The 12,074-nt window shown below is 52.8% G+C and overlaps 1 protein-coding gene across 2 annotated transcripts in view; it reads right to left on the reverse strand.

The window, feature by feature from the left end:
- Positions 1-12,074, reverse strand: part of FGD1 (FYVE, RhoGEF and PH domain containing 1) — a 36,853-nt gene that overhangs the window by 20,703 nt on the left and 4,076 nt on the right. The window lies entirely within an intron of this gene.

Consider the following 12,074-nt stretch of genomic DNA (forward strand, 5'->3'; position numbering starts at 1 on the left):
TACATGACCAGTCACAAGTGGGCCCACTCAGTCACAGAGACACATGGGGTTATTTACACTGTTTCACTTAACTTTGGGGCCGCACAAATTCAAACATCCAATCACGTGCCACCACGCTTCTGAAAGCCTGGTCACACATGGTCACAAAGACCCACAGTCACAACTTCACATGTTATCACACAGCCTCACGGTATCACATGCACCGGCAAACGTGGCCATGCACAGTCACAAAGATGCAAGTCACACGGTGGCAAATATACAATTTCACACACAGCCCCATACAACAATCACCCAACCACTTACCATCATATACCCACTTATATACTCTTCAAATATGGTTCCACTGAGTCACAAAGATATACAGTGCCATTTATGCTGTACCTCACAACTGCAGGGCCACAGGGTGTCATACACACCAGGATATGGTGTTGCAGGTTCACACACCTGCGAACGGTTCACACAGTGACAAGACTATAGCCACACAGGGTCATTATACCATGTCAGACACAACCTTGCACAGTGGCAAAACAGCACAAAGTCACATGCCACCGTGTACCCAGAAACACAGACACACAATCACAGACACATGGCATAATTTACTATGTCATACTCATGAAACAAACATGTCCATGGAGTCCCTGGGTCTTAGGGGCTCAGGTATACACACCCACATGACACTTGCCTCCTGGTCTAAATAGTCATGGTTTCACATGCGGCCTCTGTTGCAAAAACATACAGCTACAACACAAAGATACCCTACCGGGTCACAGGCAGAAAGAGCAGCAGGGAATTTTAGCTCTCCCAGTCCAGGAGGGAAGGGAGCAGCCCAACCCACAGGGTTCCAGCAGCTTCCCAGGGTCTCTGACTCCATCCAGGCCACAATCCAGTCGCAAAGGCCCCAGGGGCCTCAGGCCATGGTCCCCTCCCAGCCCTGAAGGAACAAGGTGCCCCAGGCCACAGGCTGAGGCCCCCACCCCCACTCTGTACCTGGCTTTGGGTGCAGTTTCCTTACTTCCTTTCCCACTTGAGCAGGCAGGGCCCTGGCTGGGAGGGAGAAGGTGCTCCTCTCAGCTCAGCTGGGCTGCTTACCCTGCCCTGCTCAGCACATCCTGGCCTGCTCCTGCCCTGCCCTCCCCCTGGGCGTGGGGTTGAGGGGGATGAATCACCTGGAGGGCGGCACATGCAGAGACATAGTTCGAGAGACAATATGGCTAGAGAAAGTGAGAGACACAGAGAGCAGCTGAAAGGACCAGAGATCCAGAGAGCAAAGCGAGGCACCCCACCATGCAGAGACCCCTCTCAGGGTTACACACATAGGTGCCAGGGTCCCAGGTGCCCCTTGTCTGCCTCCTTGGGTCTGGAGGCGCCCACCTGGCCCTGTCTCCACACCTCAAAGCAGGCAGGCCTCCCTGGGCAAGCCCTCCCACCCAGTCGGTACAGGGCAGTGGGGCCCCTAGTTGGGGCCTCTCCCTCTCTCCACTGCTTGTCCCAGGGATAGGGTGACCATGCCACCCTCTGTGGCCTTGCTCTGGCCCACTCTCTGCTCCCTCCTCACCCACCTCACCTGGGAGTGCACAGATGGGCCTGCCCCTCCTTTCTCTCTGCCTCCTTGCAGGCAGCCATGCAGAACGGGATTCAAATATTCGGGGACACCCTGGATTCCCAGTTGAGAGGGGCAGGGACTGTCAGCCCAGTTTCTAATGAAGAGATGAAGGCAGCGAGAGGGGCAGTGACTTGCCCGAGGTCACACAGCAAGTCAGTGACAGACTTGTAGCAGACTGATCTGAGACTGGACTTCTTAACCCTGCTCTCCAAGAGGAAGCTCAGAAAGAGGGGAATCTAGAGGGGCAGAGGTGCGTGTCAGTGCTTCCGAAAGTCATGAGCTAGTGCGGCTAGTAAGAGCAACACCCCCAAGCCTGCCCACAGATTATGACAACAGGGCTTCAGTTCAGGAGCCTAGGCCTGGCCAAGAACCAGGCAGGGCTCCACTGAGGGAAGAAGATTCAAGATCCATCTCTCTCCTATTGCAGTGCTCCCCCTCCCTGTCCCTCTGCCTACACTTCCCTGTTTCCTCCTACGTTTCCCCTTAGTGGCCCCCTTGGCCCCAGGTCTTGCTCCCTTCGGGTGGCTAGATGGACCTCCAGCTCAGGTCATGCCACTTATCTGCGCAAGAACGTTCCATGACTCCCCACTGCCCATCGGGAAAATAGAAGCTTCCCAGCTAGTTCTCTATGGCCCCTCAAGACCCTGCTGAACTCCCTGGCTTCCCTCAGCTTAGTTTAGTCACCCCAATACTTCTGAGCTCTGCTCTGAGCCTGGTAGATTCTGTGCTGGGGTAGTTGAAAATCCTATCTCTGCCCTCAGGGAGCTCCGAAGGGAGGTCCTTCCCCTCCCCTAGATATCACAGCCCTTCCCACTTCCCCATTCCATCCCCACCCCCCTTAAGTCCTGCATTGATTTTCTCCAGTCCATTTTTTTTACATTTAATTTAATTTTTTTGGCCAAGCTGCTCCGCATGTGGGATCTTAGTTCCCCGACCAGGGATGGAACCTGCGCCCCCGGCAGTGGAAGTGTGGAGTCTTAACCACTGGACCACCAGGGAAGTCCTCCAGCCCATTTTTTATGGTTGATAATCCACAACATTCTCTCTTACACATGCACGCACATCCACACTCACACCCACACACCTGACAAGGTCTTCCACCAGCACTGCCCCCTTGACCACTGGCATTAGAACAGAGGCCACAAAGGGCATCCCCCTCCCCCACCACGAAAGTCACACCACCAAATGCTTCCAATGCAGGGGGCACGGGTTTGATCCCTGGTCGGGTGGGGGGGGTAGAGAAAACCGCAAAGACCTGGTGAGAACCACAAAGCTGCTCACACGTCCACATGCAACACGCTTGGCACAGGGTGTGCACACACAGCCATACTCAGGCGTCTCTTGTCACTGATGGGAAACACGCCCTGGGCACCCCAGGATGCCTGGGTGTGGCCCTGGCTCTGCTGTGGGTGTGGGGTGCGCCCTCTGACAGGCCCCTCAGCAGGCCGAAGGGCAATCTTGATCCTGACCCTGAGGGAGCTCCCAATCTCAAAGACAAGAAGCTCTCATTCAGGAAAAGCTAAGTGTGGCTCAGGAAGTGCAAGGGGGTCAGCCTGTCGGGACTGGGGAAGCTCAGGGGAGGGAGAGGCCAGGGACAGGATGGCCAGATAAAATACAGGATGCTCAGTTATGTCTGACTTTCAGATAAGCAATGAATAATTTCTTAGTATAAGCATGCCTCATGCATACTAAAAATGTATTATGCTATACTAAAATTTTTTTGTTGTACATCTGAAATTCAAATCTAACTGTACTTTTTTGGGGGTGAACTCCAGAAGCCCTAGTCAAGAAGGGATTCTAGTGAATGAGGTGGAGCCAGGCCTCCGAGGTGGCACCAGGCAAGCTGTGGGCTCTACCCAATTTCCCTGCAATGGGCACCTGAATGCTTATGACAGTGACATTATCTCAGGGATCACCTTGAATCTGGTCTTATTTATTAAAAAAACAAAGTCAATAATTAAAAACCTGTGGTACTTGACCATTCCAAAGAAGGGTGGCATGATCACACTCGATGACCAGACTGCATGGGTTAAGGTGTTGTGAAGCCTTCACTAGGAACATCTGGCTCAGGAGTAACACAGACCTCAGTTAAATCCCAACACCCTCACTTACTAGCTGTGTGGCCCTGGGCAAGCCTCTCCATCTATCCGAGCCTCAGTTTCCTTGTGTGGAAAATAGGATAATAATCACAGCTCCCTGGTTTTGAGGAGTCCATGACACAAAGAAGGGAAAGAGCATAGTGCTCCCCCACCCGCAGAGCAATGTGGCTTGAACTTGAAAGCCAACAGAACCGCACATCCACAAAGATACAAAACTACGCACACAGATACATAAACCCACAGGCCACAGGCTGCAACCCAACACAAAGCTATCAACACACTGAGAAACGTGTGCAAACCCAGCCAGAGATGGACACAGAATCCAGCGCCACTCTCCTTGGCAGCTTCTCAGATCAGGGCGGGATTCCTACTAGAGGCGGAATGGCAGAGAAAAGACAATGGTACCCCATCCCCCATTCAAATTCAGTTCAAATATAGAAAGCAAACAAAACCATAAAATAAGTGTCAAGAAGTATAACAGAGTTTGGAATTTTCCCATGACAACTTACTGTTAGTGAAATAGCAAACTCATTCCAAAAATTGTTTCTGGTAGCTTCATGCCCCTGCTTGGCAGGTGCCCTGAGCATGTGCTTCTGGGCTTACTGGCAGAGTAGGTCTACCGTCTAGCTGCATTTGAGGACAATGACTTTACCACTGGAACTGGACCCTTACCTCTTTCCGAGAATTTCAGCTCCCAGCTCTCCCCCTCCCTGGCCAGCAGCAACCCCTCTCCCTTCTCCCAGCTTTAGCCTTGGCTTAATCTCAAGACAGCTAATAGGACCCCAGACTGGACCTCAGCCATTAACTCCCTGGTGACGTGGGGAATCGCTTCACAACTCTGGACCCCGATTTCCCCATCTGCAAAATGGGGAGCATATGTGTGTGCTTCTCATTGTGAGGAACTGGTGACATGCTATTGGCAGTATAGGGCAGAAGCCAGCCCTAGCACTCAGGCCTGCTGACCCCCAGTGCATGGTTCTCCCAGCAGCCCTCAGCCTCCAGGCTGAGAGGTAGGCCCCTGGGACAGTTGAATTCCTGGGGGTGGGGTGGGGTGGGGAAAGGGAGCAGAGGGAGTGGAGAAGAAAGAACAGCAAATAAGAAAGTGTCCTTTGGGCAGCCAGCTCTGTGGGGGGGCGGGGGGGGGGAGGGGAGTCCCTTAGCTTGAGAAAAAAGCAGAGGATAAAGGTGGAGTAGCTGCCCCACCTCTTCCCACCTGCCCCTTGAATGTGAGGTCCAGCCCAGCTGCCCTGCTCCACCTTTGCAGCCAAACTTGCTTGGCCTGGCAGATGTTCTTTCTGAAAATTTAAACACAAAACTTTGTCAAGTATGAGAAGTGCAGGGGGAGCTGTCTATAGGAACCCTGTGGCTAGCCCGAAGATCCCTTCCTTGAAGTGGACTGGTCTTGTGAACATAAGGACTCTGCAGAAAAATGGAGGCACCTTTTGCAGAGTGAAGGCATTTTTGGAAAGTGGGAGCCATTCTGGCAAGTAAGGAGCTTCCTAGAGTGTTCCCTCTTGAAAACTGGAGAAACTTTCTGTAAAATGAAGGTCTTTTTGTTAAAAAGAAGGCTCCTTCTGCAAAGGGAAGAAGTTTCTGCAATATGGAGGCGCTTTCTTCAAAGTGGAGGGACATTCTGTAAAGTGAGGAGAGTTCTATAAAGACCCTTTTGTAAAATGGATGATGTCTGTAAATGAAGGACTCTTTGACAAAATGCAAGACTGTTCTGTAAAACGGAGGAACTCTTTTGTAAAATGAGGCTCCTCTGTAAAGTGAAGAACGTTTTTGTGAAGTGTGGACCCTTGTGTAAAGTGAGGACCTTTTTGTAAAATGGGACAATATAATGCAATAGGGGATGGTGAAGACGGGGGTAAACGGGAGAGCACATGCCTCACTTAAAGTAGGGATGGCAGCTTCTCCCCTCTATCTAATTGTCACCTTGCAGTAATGGGGGCCCTGCATTTTCAGGTCTTCCAATATTTCAAGAGAATCAGAAATCCAGGCTTTTATGTGAAATCCCCTAATTTTAAAAACAGTGAGTAGGCCAAATGAAACTTGTGAGTCAAATTAAACTTGTGGGCCACCAGTTTGCAATATCTGAGTTAGATGGTCCTTAAGGTCCCTTCCACCTCTGCCATTTACCTCCTGCTCTATCTGATGTGCTCTGGCCCTAGGGCAGCAGCTTTGGAGTCCCTCCTCTACCCCCTGGAAGGGCCCAGTCTCTTCTGGGCCTGAGCACCCTCAGGGAGCTGGCTCATGCAATACTTGTCAGCAGTTCCCTGAACTGGAATCTGCCTTTTGTTCTGTCTGGTCTTCTGCCTTGTGCAGGATGCCTGGTGAAAAAAGCAGGAGACTGCAAGAACTTTTAGAACTCTCTGGAACTCAAGGTGTTCAGTTTTTTGTGGAGGATATAAGGTATGAGGATTCAACTGTTTGTTGAGCTCCTACTCTGCACCAGGCATTTTGTTGATGCTTTCCTGTAGGGCATCCTCCTAACAACCCTGTATGCTATTAGCTCCATTTTACAGATGAGGAAACTGAGGCACAGAGAAACAAAATAACTTGCCTGAGGATACACAGCTAGAAGTGGTTGAACTGAGACTGGATCCCAAGTGTGTCTGTGTCCAGAGTCACAGAGCACATCCTCGGTCAATGTTTGCTGAATTGCGAAAGAAATCACATTGGGGGCGGTCGGGGGGGAGGTCAGAGAACTTTCTAAAGGAAATGGTTTTTGAGTTCGCCCATCCAGGTTGTGTTTTTTCAGGTGTAGATAGACTGGACACAGTCCTGCAGGCAAGGGAAGAAAAGTGAGCAAAGGTGTGGATACTAGGGGTGGGGAGGTGAAGAGTGTGTTTGAAGGGCACAGTGACCAGAGTCTTGGGTTTGTAAGAACAGGAGGAAGGGGCAGAAAAAGCCAAAAGACAGGCAGGCACCCTCCTTCTCCACCAACCACTACCACCAAGATACAGACCCATAGGGGCCATGCAGAGGCAGGCACTGGCACAGAAACACACACACACACACAGAGTCTACATACAGAGACCCACATGCAGAAACATCTGGAAATGCCCCAGGGGCTTAGACAGAGCCAAGGTGTCATAACACAGGAACACATAACATATACAGACCCAAAGACACACATAGACACACATGGATATATAATGACATGCACTCAAACATACACATGGATATACAGAAACAAGAACATTAAGATATACACAAAACAGACCCATGGGGACAAAGACAGCTAGGCAGCCAGGCACATGTGCACACATGCGCACGTACACACACACACACACACACACACACACACACACACACACACACACACACACACACACACACACACCACAGCCACATGGGAGCACAGACAGCCCATCTCTCTTCCAGTTGCTTGATTGCTGTGAGGGCCTGGCCACCTCCTCCCAGCATCTCTGGACCTGAGGCCAGAGAAGGCTGGGGGTGGTAGCTCCACCCCCAGGGAGGGGCTGGGGACTTCAGAGGACAGGAAGGGAAGGGAGTGGAGCTGCAGCTGGGAGCACTGGGGGCAGTAATTACCCAGTGCTGGGGCTGCCACGCTGGCTGTGATTTCCCTCCCCTTGAGGACAAAGCCGCTAGGGGATGGCCCCTCTGACCCCTGCTGTGTGTGACCCCAGAGCCCCCAACACCCAGCCATCCCCCCTCCCCACTCCCCTCCCCCCACCGAGGCCTGGTCAAAACTGAGAGTTGGCAACACAGAAAGATCATGACGGAAAAGGACCCAGAGAGACTGGGACAAAAACAAGGAGGAAGAAGACAGGGAAACTACAGAGACCCAGAAAATCGGACAGCTAGAGAAGGAGACAGGAAAAAATGGGCGGGGGCGAGTCAGAAGGGAGACAGAGACAGTGAGGGATGCAGGCCCAAAGAGGCAAAGGGGACAAAAAGAGCAGACCAGGGCCACTTGTTGAACATGGCTACAATGTGCCACGCCGAGTGCTCTGCTCTACCTGTGGCATTTAATCCTAACAACCCTAGGAGGTGGGGATGCTAACCCCATTTTGTAGATGAGAAAACCGAGGCTCAGAGGGGTGAGGTGATTCGCTCAGGATCACATGAAACTAGAAAGTGGCAGAGCTGGGTCTGGGGGGCTCTCACCACTGCCTGCCCCTGACAGGGACATGGGGCCCAAACTGAGATCCCTGAAGGAATTCTCCAGAGACAGAAGCTGTCGGGGAGATCTGGAGACTTGGAGCCCCTAAGAGATGCAGAGTGAAAGAGCCCAGCACCTTCCCTGCCCCCTCCCCTGTGCCCCGGGGTGGGGGAGGGGGCCGCAGCTACACCTGGAACGCATTAGGCTGGGAGGCCCCGCCTGGGGAGCAGGGAAGAAGCTGGAGGGGGGGGGGCAGAGAAGGTGAAGGTGAAGTTGAAGGCAGCGGCGTGGGCGGTGGCGAGGGCCTAGCAGGCCCAGGCAGAAGGGCTTCTATGCCAGCTTCAGCTCCTTGGGGCCAACGCTGCCAGTCCTGCCTTTCCCGCTTTCTACAGGCGCCTTCCCTCCCTGACTTAACCCCTTCTCTGCACGGGCCACGGGGAGGTGCTGCAGAGGGCTGAAAGCCTCCAGCAACGGGAAGAGGCCTTCAGTTCCCTCTCTGGGCCTCAGCCACACACCTGTGCCCCTCACCCTCCTGTCCTTAGTCTGGGGCCCAGATGGACACAGTTGATGCCTACTGGGCACTGCCCCTTTTTCAGGCTCCTCAGACTCAGTGCATCTTAAAACCCAGCTCTATCCCAGCCCCTAGTGGCTCTTCCTCCTGTTTCCCCACCCCAGGAATGGCACCTCCAGCCACCCAGTTCCCTAAGCCAGAGGCTGGGCTTTCTCCACGACTCCCCCTGCTCCCTTAACTCACACGTCCAGCCAGACCCCAAGTCCTACAGACTCAACTTCTTAGGAGGGCAGGAATCCATAGACTATTTTCCCCACTCCAGCCTCCTAACTGGTTTCCCTCCCATCCTCAGGGCCCTCTACAAGGTATTCTCCACACCACAACCAGGTTATGAAAACACAATCCCCTTCAATCTCTGTAGCCCGGTGAAGGGCTCCCCTTGCCTCCGGGGTGAACTCCAAACTCCTGAGCACAGGGACAAGTAAGGCCCAGCTTGAAAACACTTCCCCACCCCCACCCTGCAGCCACAAAGGCCTCTTGTCTGTTCCTCGAAAGTGCTCTCCTCTGCCTGGGGCTTTGGCACATGTCATTCTCGTGGGCCTGAACAGCTTTTCTGCTTCTCCTTACCTCTGGACTATTTATCCTTCAGATCTCAGCTCAAGTGTCCTCTTTTCCCTGCCTGCCCCCTCCTCATCTGTTCCTTCAGCATCTGTGCTTGGAATTACCTGTCATGTATGTCTTCCCTGCTAGAAAGGAGCTCCACGAGGACAGGGACTGAGCCTGCCTTTTGTTGCCCACCCAGCAATTCACACAGGGCCAAGCACAAAGTAGGTACTCAATAAACATTTGTTAAATGAAGAAATGTCCTCCTTCCTCCCCTCTTTCACTCTCCCTTATCTGCTCACCAAGTACTTATGGATGCCCTACTATACGCCAGACAAATGCGATGAACAGGTCCTTGATGTTACACATGGGGAAACGAAGGCCTTGAGGTGGGAAGGGAAGCCTGAGGGCACAGTGAACCAAGGGAAGAGTCAGGAGTGCAGAGGTGCCTTCTGCTATTGCCCTCATCCTTGTCTCCAGCCCTCTGTGTTTTGAGGTACCTTTTGGAGGTGTGATGCCTTCCAGGTCCAAGGAACTGGGTACTGGAGCCTGGAGAGGCTGGACTCACTGCTCCAAGGATGTCTGCTTTCTCCAGATGAGGGCACTTAACACTTCCGGGCTGGGCAACGGCAGAGTGCACTTCCTGTCCTCATTCCAGACAGGTCCTAGCCCCACCCAGCCAGCGTCTGGCCAGCTCCACATCTGCCTAAGGCATTTAGCTAACTGGTCCCCAGAATGCCATGGTTGGCATCTGTCTGGGGCACTGGTAGCTGCCGCTCACCCTTGAAGGAGCAAGTAGCCCCAGCCAGGCTGTCCCCTAGGGGCAGAGGCACGTGAAAGGGCCGAGGAATGGGGGTGCCAACCATCTGCAACTGGAAACTTCAATTCTTTTAGTCCTGTCTGGAGAAGTCCTTTTTGCAGCTACCCAGTCTTTACACTTTGTTGTGTTTGTTTGGGAGGCCCCAGCTGACTAGAAACCAAATCTGGGTCTTTTCCCAGACACTCCCCTGGAATTTCAAACTGCTGCTCTCCAAAAATCACCAGCAGAGCCCACCACCCCCTCCTGTCATGAGTCCCCTCTTCTCCTTTCCGTGAGCAACCTCCCTTTATGGCCTCTCAGGATGCCCTCAACAGGGAAAACACGGAGGGAGCCACAGGAATTTACTTCACCAATGTTTGATTTGCTTTTCAGGAGTACTCCCTCCGTTCTTCGCAGCAGCCACTACCCTGGGTATATGTGAAATGGGTCTCAGCTTTATGCAAATATACTTTAAAAACTGCTCCTCCCCCCACCCCACCCCCAAATGACATTTCTAAGGCAAAGTTTGGGTGACTCTGCTGACCTCACTATCTATGTCTTCAAGGATGGGACTGGGGCTTCCCTGGTGGTGCAGTGGTTAAGAATCCACCTGCCAATGCAGGGGACACGGGTTCGAGCCCTGGTCCAGGAAGATCCCACATGCCGCAGAGCAACTGAGCCCGTGAACCACAACTACTGAGCCTGCGCTCTAGAGCCTGCGAGCCACAACTACTGAGCTGGCGAGCCACAACTACTGAAGCCCACGCACCCTAGAGCCTGTGCTCTGCAACAAGAGAAGCCAGAGCAACGAGAAGCCCGCGCACCACAATGAAGAGTAGCCCCCGCTCGCCACCCGGATGTCCCCCCAGGCCTCTCAAATGCAACAGGTTTCAAATGTACATCAGTATCTCCCCCCAAACCTGCTCCTTCTCTTGCAAGTAGGTGGCCCCACCAGCATCCACCAGGTCACCGTAGTTGGTTTCAGAAAACAACCCAGACTCATCCTGGACTTTTCCTTCTTCCTCGGCCTCTACGTCCAAGCCACCACCAAGATCTGTCCATGTTAGCACCAAAATATCTCTCAGATCTTACCTTCCTCACCTGCCATCACTCTAACCCAAGCTACTATCACCTCTTGCTGGGATGACTGCGACCCCTACCTGCCGGTCTCTGACCCCACTCTTGTGCCCCTACCATCCACTCTCCACATACAGCCGTGGGGATTTCTCAAACACCCACATCTGAGCACATCATTCCCCTTCAAAGGTTCCCCTTTGCCCTCAGGATAAAGTCCCTTCGCCAGCCTTATCTCTCTACTTCTCCCAATACCAGCCCCTGTCCGAGGATGCCTCATATCTCAGTGCCTTTGCTCCCACTGAACTTCCTACCTGAACTGCTCTCTGTGTTCCTCCTAGCTCTGCAAACCTTGCTGGCACCCCTCTAGAGCCCTTCCTTTGGGCCAGGCCCTGTGCTGGGTGCTGCTGATGCCAGCGTTTCCTCTGCCTAGAGTCCCAAAACTGTAACTGCCTTCCAGCTTAAACTGCCAAATGGCAGCCATACATAAGAGCTAGGCATAAAGGGTAAACTGAGGCTGCCAGTGTTTGTGCGTATGTGGGTGAGAGGTTGACTCACTCCCTTTAGCTTAGATCCCATGCCTCCCTTCAGGGTTGGGCGTTATGGTGGGAGGCCCACACAAGGCCCTGGGGAGAGGGCCTCAGAGTGGAGGCTGATGTGGTATCCTAATGATGCTGACTCACTGTAGGACCGCAGCTAAACTCCCTCTCAGAGTCTCCACTGTCCCAGCTCAAGGATGGTTCCCACTCTAGGCTATACATCAGAATCACCTGAGGAGCTTTCAAAATAGATTCCCGGGTTGCAACCCTAAGATCCTGGAGCTTTGAGGTAGAGTCTGGGAATCACATTTATTTTTTCAAAGTCAACAAGGGGGATTCTGATGTTCATCCAGTTTAGGAAGCCCAGGACCAGACGGTGACTAGGGGCCTTTCCAGCTCCAATTCTTACTCTTAGAGTGTCAGATGATGGCCCAGGCTCCAAATCAGGAGCCAGCCCCTCATGCTGCCCCCCTCAACAGGCTGAGTCCTTCCACTACCCACGAAAAGGCTTTAACACCAGGTGCAACTCCTTTGACTGAGCTAGGGTCAAGTCCCAAGCTATCCCCCAATCAGCATCTGGAAAGATATTCCCAAAGCTGAGGAAGAGGGCAGGGCTCCCCCCAGATCTCTATGAGCAAACCTACACCTGGGAACTCCTTTCTGACTCTCTCAAAGCCCTCTCTGGTATCTCAGAGAAGTTTAGTTATCTCAGTAACC

The sequence above is a fragment of the Balaenoptera borealis genome, assembly GCF_965194805.1.
Source record: "Balaenoptera borealis genome assembly, chromosome: X".
In the NCBI taxonomy this organism is placed as follows: Eukaryota; Metazoa; Chordata; class Mammalia; order Artiodactyla; family Balaenopteridae; genus Balaenoptera; species Balaenoptera borealis.